The sequence below is a fragment of the Copadichromis virginalis genome, linkage group LG13 (assembly GCF_057382275.1).
Source record: "Copadichromis virginalis isolate Kocher_CV1m ecotype Utaka linkage group LG13, C_Virginalis_male_GT1.1, whole genome shotgun sequence".
Lineage (NCBI taxonomy): Eukaryota > Metazoa > Chordata > Actinopteri > Cichliformes > Cichlidae > Copadichromis > Copadichromis virginalis.
In genome coordinates, this window is record NC_140630.1 from 15,302,108 (window position 1) to 15,311,323 (window position 9,216).

The 9,216-nt window shown below is 38.0% G+C and overlaps 1 pseudogene across 1 annotated transcript; it reads left to right on the forward strand.

Annotated features, from left to right (window-relative positions):
- The first annotated feature begins 3,924 nt into the window (after positions 1 to 3,924).
- LOC146695391 (uncharacterized) lies at positions 3,925 to 9,177 on the forward strand (annotated as a pseudogene). The gene is made up of 8 exons (XR_014923578.1): positions 3,925 to 4,089; positions 4,200 to 4,312; positions 5,553 to 6,226; positions 6,430 to 6,475; positions 6,550 to 6,639; positions 7,425 to 7,535; positions 8,129 to 8,405; positions 8,484 to 9,177. The product of XR_014923578.1 is annotated as an uncharacterized LOC146695391 (transcript).
- The last annotated feature ends 39 nt before the right edge of the window (positions 9,178 to 9,216 follow it).

The following is a 9,216-nucleotide window of genomic DNA, read 5'->3' on the forward strand; positions in this document are numbered from 1 at the left end:
TGTGTTCCGCCTCCCATCGCCCCCGGGTCATATGCAGAATAAGGCAGTGTAGTAGCTCCACTGAGATGGAGGAAAGGAACAAAAATAAAATAAAGTAAGACAATGTTTTTGTTGTTTTAAAGAGGCTGCTGGAAGGGGCCATGTTGCAAAGCATCCCTAGGGACACAGAAGAAACGGTAAGGAGATGATTCAGGGGAGGCGGCAGGTAACAGTTCGTCTCCCACTCATGCAGCTTCACGTATGCTGAAGTTCATTAATGGTGTGCATTTCATAGATTTAGCTAACTTTAGTCACAATGCCCTGGGTCTTTTTTTAGAAACTGGGTCACATCAATGTAAACTCAGAATAACAAGCAAAGCAACAAGTTTTGTTTTGTGGTTTTTGTTTGTTTTTTTTCCAGAAATTGTTTTGCATGCATGTCAGTGCTGCAATCTGCTCTGAAGCTGACACGTCTCCTTTTAAGTGCACTATGCATTTGTTCATTTCAATTTTCATGCGATGTTGTGGCAGAGCGCTTCCTATTTCTTTTTAACTTCCTTGAAGTTGAACTTCTTTAAATTTAGCTGCAGAGCATCTTTTTTGTTTATAGAGCTGGCGCTTTTAGGCCTACAGGTGGTAATCATAATCTACAAATGCACTGGGACTGAATACCAAATCCATATTGGCTTTGCTTTTAAATTCAGAGAAGCTATACTGCAGCAGCTTTGACATTTAAGCATAACTGCCATGCTAGTTTTCTCCTTTTGTGTCTCGAAGAGACTTTATTTTAAACTTTGGGGAAGGAATGCACAAATTTAAAGTTATATTTAGGGGTTAAAACCAGGTATGAATATGCTTTTTGGACATATCTTGAATGAGAAGTCCACAGCAAGTATTTAGAGTATTTTGGGTAAGTAAGCTAAGATTCACATGTAACTGGTCTTGTGGAGATAAAATGTGCTTTTGACTTTGCCCAGTGTAGCAGTAATCAGGACTGGGAGGACAACCCTGATGCTTCTTCACACACAGAACAGGAAGAGAATCACGCTGCTCTTCAACTACAGGAAATACCCTCTGTGCCGATGACGCAGGTCTCAGGGGAAAGCTCAGCAAATTCTGTAGAGGTGAAGCAAACTGTAAACTGTGTAAGTGCAAGGCTGCCTGTGCAAAGCTGTGCAACATATTTCAGCATGGACACACACACACACACACACACACACACACACACACACACACACACACACACACACACACAAATGTTCACGCATTGAGATACATTATTTCTTTAAGTTCTATCTTGTGTTGTATGTTAAAACTATGGCATACAATTAAGTTTGACTTAGTTGTCAAACACAACTACAGGATATGCCTTTCTCTCCCTCAGCACCAGCTTACACACATGCACGCAAACTAGATGAAAGGACGTAAATCTGTAAAGCTGCCACTAGATGATAAGTCTGAGCAGCGAGATTTCCCCCAGCAACACGTCCAGCGGTCTGCCTAATTAGAGCCGAGTGTATCTGTGGGCAACGGAGTCTGTATCTGCAAATGTAAAGGGGATTTGGCCGGGAGCATTCATTCACTCGGCTGTCTGGTGGGAAGACAATGGTGAGGGCTGCAGATTGGATTTCTTGTTTCCAGAGGAAAAAAAGAATAATGCCGGTTGAATATCCCATAGAGATGGATTTATTGGGAGTGCTGGTATTGGAAAAATCCGGTTAGGGACTTAATCAAAACAGAGCAGCAACAGCAGCAGAGACTAAGCTGAGCCTGTAGGCCAGGCCAAACTGAAGCCAGCCCTGCATATCCTGTCCTTTACCTGTCCTCTCTGTCCTCAGAGTGGGTCCACTCCACTCATTTATCCTTTGTCTGAGCCATTATATGAAAGGGCGTCCTCCCTTCCTGTCCTCAAGGATAAGCCCTCCCTCATTTCTGCGTGTGACCTCATGCAGAATATACGAACATTTTTCTGTCTGTGTGCAGAGTTTTGCTGTGAAACTCCAAATCAGGGATACCTAGACCTCAAGAGTTACTTAAGCACTAATCAGGAATAAAACAGAACACATAGAATATGGATATAATACATCAAATGTAAGGCACAAACACAATAAAACTATACAACAGTGTCCAATGATGTTCAGTTTAAGCTTATTTGGTACATGTGTAAGTGACGTTTTTAAGTTCATTTATTTAATGGTTCTTTGGAACCTGGCGTCCACATGTGTGGACATCACATTTTGGGCCGTCTAGACCAAAATACTTAATTTTGCTCTACAAGGGCCTGATATCCCCTTATGAGGACATTATACTCCCACTGTTCTATCAAAGACATCCTCATATGTGGATCTCATTTTTCTCAGAAACAAAAATCAGGTAAAAAATAAATAAAAATCTGGTAATTCTTTGTTTTTACGTTCATCTCGTCCCAATCAGCCCAAATAGCAAAGAGAAATTAAAAATGCATGCCGTGAAAGAGTTCGGGTCTTAGGAGGTTTAGCTAAACAATTTGACTTTCATTAACAGAATCCCAGCTGCTGGCTGCACAATCATTTCATTTTATTATTTTAATACATGGATGTTTATGCATTTCAATCAGAAGTCAGTGGTATGTATCGAATTACAGGATGCATAACCAGTCAAATGTTTTACTACACATCAATGACTCCTTTTTTTATTTCTTCAATAAAATATAAGAATCTTTAGTTGAGGTCATAAAAGTAAGTAATGAAACAATGCGTAACAATGCCAGGTTAACTTATTTCCTCCTATAGCTATAAGATAATGACCAAAAGCATTAGAAGGAGAGAACTAGGTGATTGGCTTCAAATAATGGAAGTTTCCAGACTAAAATCTCACTGAGATGCTTTGAGATGAAGTGGATAGCAGAGAGAAAGCAAAGTAACCAAAGTGCCACACATTTCTGCAACACTGTTTGGACAAATGTTTCAACCAAAGTTTCGTTTAATGTAAGAAGAATGTCATAAGTGTGCTCATCAGGTTTTCACATTGAATCTAGGATTTAAAATTTAATTACTTATGTAACAAGTGTCACCTGGCAGTTTGTTGCTCTCTGCCAGGTGATTGGCTGAAGAGCTGTGAAAAGGTAGTGGGTGTGTGGGGTGAAGTCAGCGCTCTTCTGTGGAAAAAACCAGAGGCAATTAATTCACTCAGGTGCGAGTGGGTATACTGTCGGTAAGAGACTTTTGCCATTTTTGTTTGGATCTTTTGCTATTGCATGTGCCTATTTTTAATGTGTCATTGGACTTTTTTAGTGTGACCACGAATTTTAATAGAAGAATTGATCAAGCCCTAGATCGACTGCGCGCAGGGAAACTGATCAATATTGTAGGTATATTGAGTGTTTGTTTTAGCTTCATGATTTTGAATGGTTTTATAAAATTGCTATTTTATTGGGTAATATTTTAATTGATAATGTTGTTTGTTTTTCAGCTGTGCTGTCTCTGCTGTCCTTTTTTTTTTTTTTTTTTTTTTTTTGTTCTTTTGATTGATTTGTAATTTTGTTTTGGTTAGTCCGTCCAGCCGTAGAGGCGGTTATTGATTGAGAGTAAGTTTTGTAAGGGCGGACTAACCTCTCTTTTGTTTTTTTATTTTAATTGTTTGTGCCACTTCCCTTTATCTCTCAGATCACAGGCCATACGTAGCACTGATTCCCAGTTGCGCTGAGACCCGAATTGTTTGCAGTGTGTGCCACGATTGCAGTGTCGCTAAGCGGGGTGTGACGGGTTGCAGTGTTATTTCGCGCAGTTTGTATGGTAAGTCTCATGTGCAGCTGGGATATCAGCAGGATGTGTTGTAAGTCTATGGAAGAAATATAGTGTCATCAGAATTCAAGTATTTTTAGACATTGAATTTATGACACTGAATTTTTATCCTCCAAATTTCCCTGCAAAAATATTCACCTGAAAAATATTCACCTTCCAAAAATTCGCCTGCAAAAATTCAACTGCAAAAGTGATGAACTTTAATGACCCAAGCCAGAGCAATCAGCACCAGATCGAGTCGAGTGGCTCTCAGCCAATTAAATTACGCTGTTTGATCACATGACACCGTTAGCCAGCAGTGTGTCTCCTAAAAGAGAGCTGTTTAAAGGTGAGTGATTAAGTTTTTCTCCTAAATAGAGATCATTGCAGAATGCCTAGTCCTACTTAAAATCCCATTTATTTTTATTTATTTATTTTTTATCATCTACTCGAACTAAGGAAAACGTTTGACTAACTCAAAGACAATTTCCACGCCTCCCACGCCTGTCTGCAGAAGGCGTTTTGAATTTAGGAGCGCCAAGATGGCAGCGGCAAACCCTGGCGGCTCTCCGGTGAGTATATATATTTTTTTATCTTCAAGTTTGTCTTTTGAAACCTTAATTTTATTTAAATCCGTTGCTCACGTATAAAGTACACAGACGGGGTCTTTGCTCAACTCGTCTGAGGCGTGTCTCACTAAGCGCTACATGCTAGCATCCTGCTAACCGAGCTACCCTTTACATGCTGTGCTTTAGAAAATGGGATACTCGTTAAAAAAATACTCCGCAGATATTGATAGATAGACGAACACTGCAAATATAATGTTGGAAACGAGAACGGCCTTTGGTGAAGGGGTAAAATACACCATGAATAAAGCCATAGAGTGAATGGCTGCCATGGTTGCAGAACGGCCTGATTTAATGACAAGAATGGGGAAGAGTGAGGTGAAGTGAACCAAAGCCACAAAACACGGTCAGACAAGGCGGCAAAAGGGCAGTGATCTGTCCGTCAGTATGAAGTTGGTGTGTGCTTTGGTGAACAAAAACTCCAGACCGGTAGCAGGAAGATGGGAGACTCGTGTTTCACTGGAATAGTGGTGAATTAAAACATCCTTTGTTGGGGACATTTCGGTGTAAATGCATCCATACACGCAAGACAGAGGCAGACCAGACAGTGAAGAAAACAAGGCAAACATTAGAAATATTAAAACGGAAATATAGGATTGAGTTGAGGTCCTTGCAGGCTACCCACAATTTCCCCAAACTGAGCCACCCATTAAGAAATTCATTCTCACTGTTTCATAAACCAAAGGGATTAAATTTGACAATATCAAATTTAATTTTCTGATCTTTTCATAAATGAAACACGCTGCCAGGCAATCTGTTTTCATTTTTTTTCATCCATTCAGAGTATTCGTTGGGAACACTGAACTCAATAATCAGTTCCAGCTTTCTTCATTAAGTTTTGGTTTGGCTTTGTTCTCAAAAACATTTAAATAAAACAGATAAAATAGAAAATAAAGCTTTTTCTCTTGCGAGCTCAATTTTTAAATATACTGTGCTATTAAAACAAAAGATGTAAGAAAAGAATAAATAAAATCCTAACCAGAAAATCAAAATGCTGCAACAAATGACATGAATTAAAAAATAAACTTTTTTGAAAGAACCATAAGGAAATATGATAAAATAAACATTGGAATCTTATAGCCTAAGAATATTCAGTTAACTAGGTAACTAACCTTGTGTTTTTAACTCACTTTTTGTTGGTGATTTAAAAATTACAAAAATAATTCTACTTTTTCCTCTCCTTTAGGATCTTCTCCTACATCATATTCTTCTGAGACTGCGTTCACGTTTAGAACATTGTCTTGAACACCTTCCCCTGGATCTGGACTTTTTAGATTTCATTTGCACCCAGGAACTAGTTTTTCTACAAGCTTTGTCTGGTCAAGTTCAGGTTTGCCCTGTCCTGTTAGATGCATTATGTAGTTTACATACTCTGATAAACAGAGAAAAGGATAAAATGAATCTACATAGTGCTGTCATTCAGTTTGAGTGGGGACCTACTGGGCGACTAAGAATGGCTCTTTCCCCCCATCATCTTAACAGCCTTCTGGAACTGAACTTGTCCATCCCAGCCATTGCTAAAATTTTGGGAATGTCAAGAAGCACAATATTCAGACGCATGAATGAGTTCAATCTTTCAGTCAAAGCACTCTATAGCAGCCTGTCAGATGAAGAGTTGGACCAATGCATTACAGACATAAAATCCAGGCAGCCTCACGCTGGATACCGGATGGTGAAAGCACTTCTTCAGGCCAGAGGACACAGAGTCCAGTACCAAAGGGTTAGAAGTTCTATGCACCGTGTTGACACAGCTGGTGTTGTGTCAAGGATGTTTTCCTTGGGATGCATTGCTCGACGTGCTTATTCCGTCCCAGGACCACAGTCTCTAATGCATATTGACACAAATCACAAACTGATACGGTAAATTATTTGATCTTTTGAAGTGAAAGATATTCCTGAGAATTTTTTCATCTGCAAATGTTCAGAACTGTATTTTGTTATCTTACTCGTTACTATATTTGCATCTGGACATACATAAATTACATCTTGCATTGCTTACATTTAAACACTTCAAAGTGATAATTCCAAAATTGATAAAAAAAAATTTTGTTTTCCCCATTCAGCTATAACATTGTGATCTTTGGAGGTATTGATGGCTTTTCTCGTAAGGTAAGTTTAGTTTAGTAAGTAAATCAAATGTAATATTTACATGGAAGTTTCCCATTGTTCTTTTTCCTATAAAGATTATGTATCTCAGTGCTGCTTCCAACAATCTGGCATCAACAACACTGGCATTCTTCCGAAAATCAATCGAAGTTTGGTTTTCCTCTCAGGTAATAAGTGATGCATTTTATTATGGGTTAGGTATTATCTTACATACATTTTGTAAGACTACATTTGGATATTTCATTAAAAGTTGTTTAAGATGATTCTAACTTGCCTCAATATATATATCTCTAATTTCAAATGATTGTTATGGTGACTTGGGGATATTTAAGAATAAAAAAAAAAATTAATTCAACACCTTTACCAAACACTGCTGTTATGTAATTGGATACAAGGGGTGAGAGAGTAATATTTTGCCTCCTTGGCTGTAACTCCCTGACATTACAAGGGTAATCATTTTATGATGTCGGGTTCAGTGTTACACCATGATTTCAAATTCAATATCATCATCAATAAGAATTAGTATTATCATTTCAGAATTGTAGGTAACCACTTTTAAATGCCATAGACTACTTATTTGTTTAATTTGATGTAAATATTTTTGCAAAAATATTCTAAAAATTGTCTCCTTACACAGATCATAATGATACAAGATGGCACTTGCGTAATTTTCAACAAATACAATAAATCTAAGTAATTACTACTAACCTGTGAAATCCTGAAAAATGTTTTAACAGCTGTGTTAAATTACACTTCATACTGACACATGCTGGAAAGTGCATTCATGAGACAATTTTTCTGATGCATTCAAGAGCAGTAGCAATGAAAGATTTTAAGGATTCTTTTACAATTTGTTTTTCAAACTTTGCTTAAGGCATATACTGTTCTTTATTATCAGATCAAATTTTTTTTAAAGCTTCGAATGTTTTGGGGTACGATTCTTTGTTTTCAGGGTTCGTGGCGACCACGGAGGGGAAAATGTGGAGGTTGCACGGCTGATGTTTACTGTTCGTGGCACAGGAAGAGGCAGTTTCATTTCATGAAAGAGTGTGCACAATCAAAGGTTTGTTCTCATAAAATACTGTCCACCTCAAATGTTCCTGACATAAGATGGAAGGTGTTGCATCTTTATTTCCATTAATTAAAAATACATACATTTAAAGGGTATAGTTTTATGAAAGTTTTACAGTAAAATGTCTTTAGAAAACAGTGCCCTATCCAGCATGATACACTTTGTGATATGTATCAGGTGTTCCTTTTTTTTTTTTGGCAGTTTTTGTTGTTTTTTTTCTTTCAATTTCCATTACTTACCCCTCAAGGAAGAAAATATTGGACAGGTCCAGCAAACCCCAAAGAGCCTTCAGGAATGTGCCCTATTTTTTTAGTTATTCACGCACCTTTTCCAGTCTGTTCCTTCCTTCCATGAATGTTCATTCTGTGTTAATGGTCTGGTTGTCATCTCATGTTGCCACTGATCATTACAACCCTTTTGGCACCTTTTAAGTGATATGCCTGGGTCCTTCCTACATGCCCTGGTAATGTATTATTACTGTTGTCATGCACACATTTCATGTCGGGTTAGAAACAAGCAGGGAATTTCTCATACACACCAAGAAAAGCCATACCTAATTAAATATTTTTTATATATTATTTCAGAATAGAGCGACTGTGGAGAGACCTCTGGGTGGCCGTTACATGCATTTACTACGATGTTCTTCACAACCTTGAGGAAGAGGGCCTTCTTGACATTTCAAATGTTGCACACCTCTTTTGCTGCCATTACGTCTTTCTTCCTCGACTGGAGGATGATTTGAATACATTTTGCAGTGGATGGGACAACCATCCACTGCGAACAGAAAACAACATGAGTCCCAACCAGCTGTGGGAGTTGGGTCACAGATATCACCCTGTTCCTGTTCCAGAAAACACACAGGTAAAGGTGCACATTTTTAGTACTCATTGATTCCTATATACACAATTATTCTTTCCTAATTTTGCTTGTTCGTTGCAGGGCTTCCAGATTCCAGACATTGACTGGGAGGACAGTGGCCTATCTTGCCATAACCATTCAAGCATTGTCATTTGTTCTTCTGTCAATGGACAGTCAGTGTTCGGAACAACAACTTTACAGGGCGTTGTTAATCCAAGAGCGGCATCCCAGTCCTTTGGTGCGGACATCTACATTATGGCTGTTCAGTTTTGTCAGCAATTCATTTAGAATAGGAAAGCTACATACAGTTACAGGAAAGTTTGTGAATCTTGTTGAATTTCATTAATTTCTGCACAATTTGGTCATGAAATGTAATCGGATCTTCATCACGGGCATCTGGACAATCAGTCTGCTTAAACTAAACCAACTCAAAGAATTTATGGGGTTTTCATTAACATAATTGTGTATAAGCAGTTCTGATTATTGTGACTTTGGTCATGAAATGGGATCTGATCTTCAAATTGTGCTGAAATCTATGAGATTACACAGGGTTCACCAACTGTTTGAAGCTATAAACTTTGCTATAAGTAGGAATTTTTAGTAAAGCTTTGTAATGTAAATACTGAAGAATTAGGAGAGGGAACTTAAAAATATAGATTCACTCAGAAAACTAAATAGAAACTGCTTGTCAGTTTGAATGTTATGTTGTAAAGCAATATTTGACTGAAGGCTGATGGTTGGAATGTTTCAAAATTAAAACAACAATGTAAGTCAATCTTGTCCTTTTCTTTTGATCAAGATGCATGCAAGATGT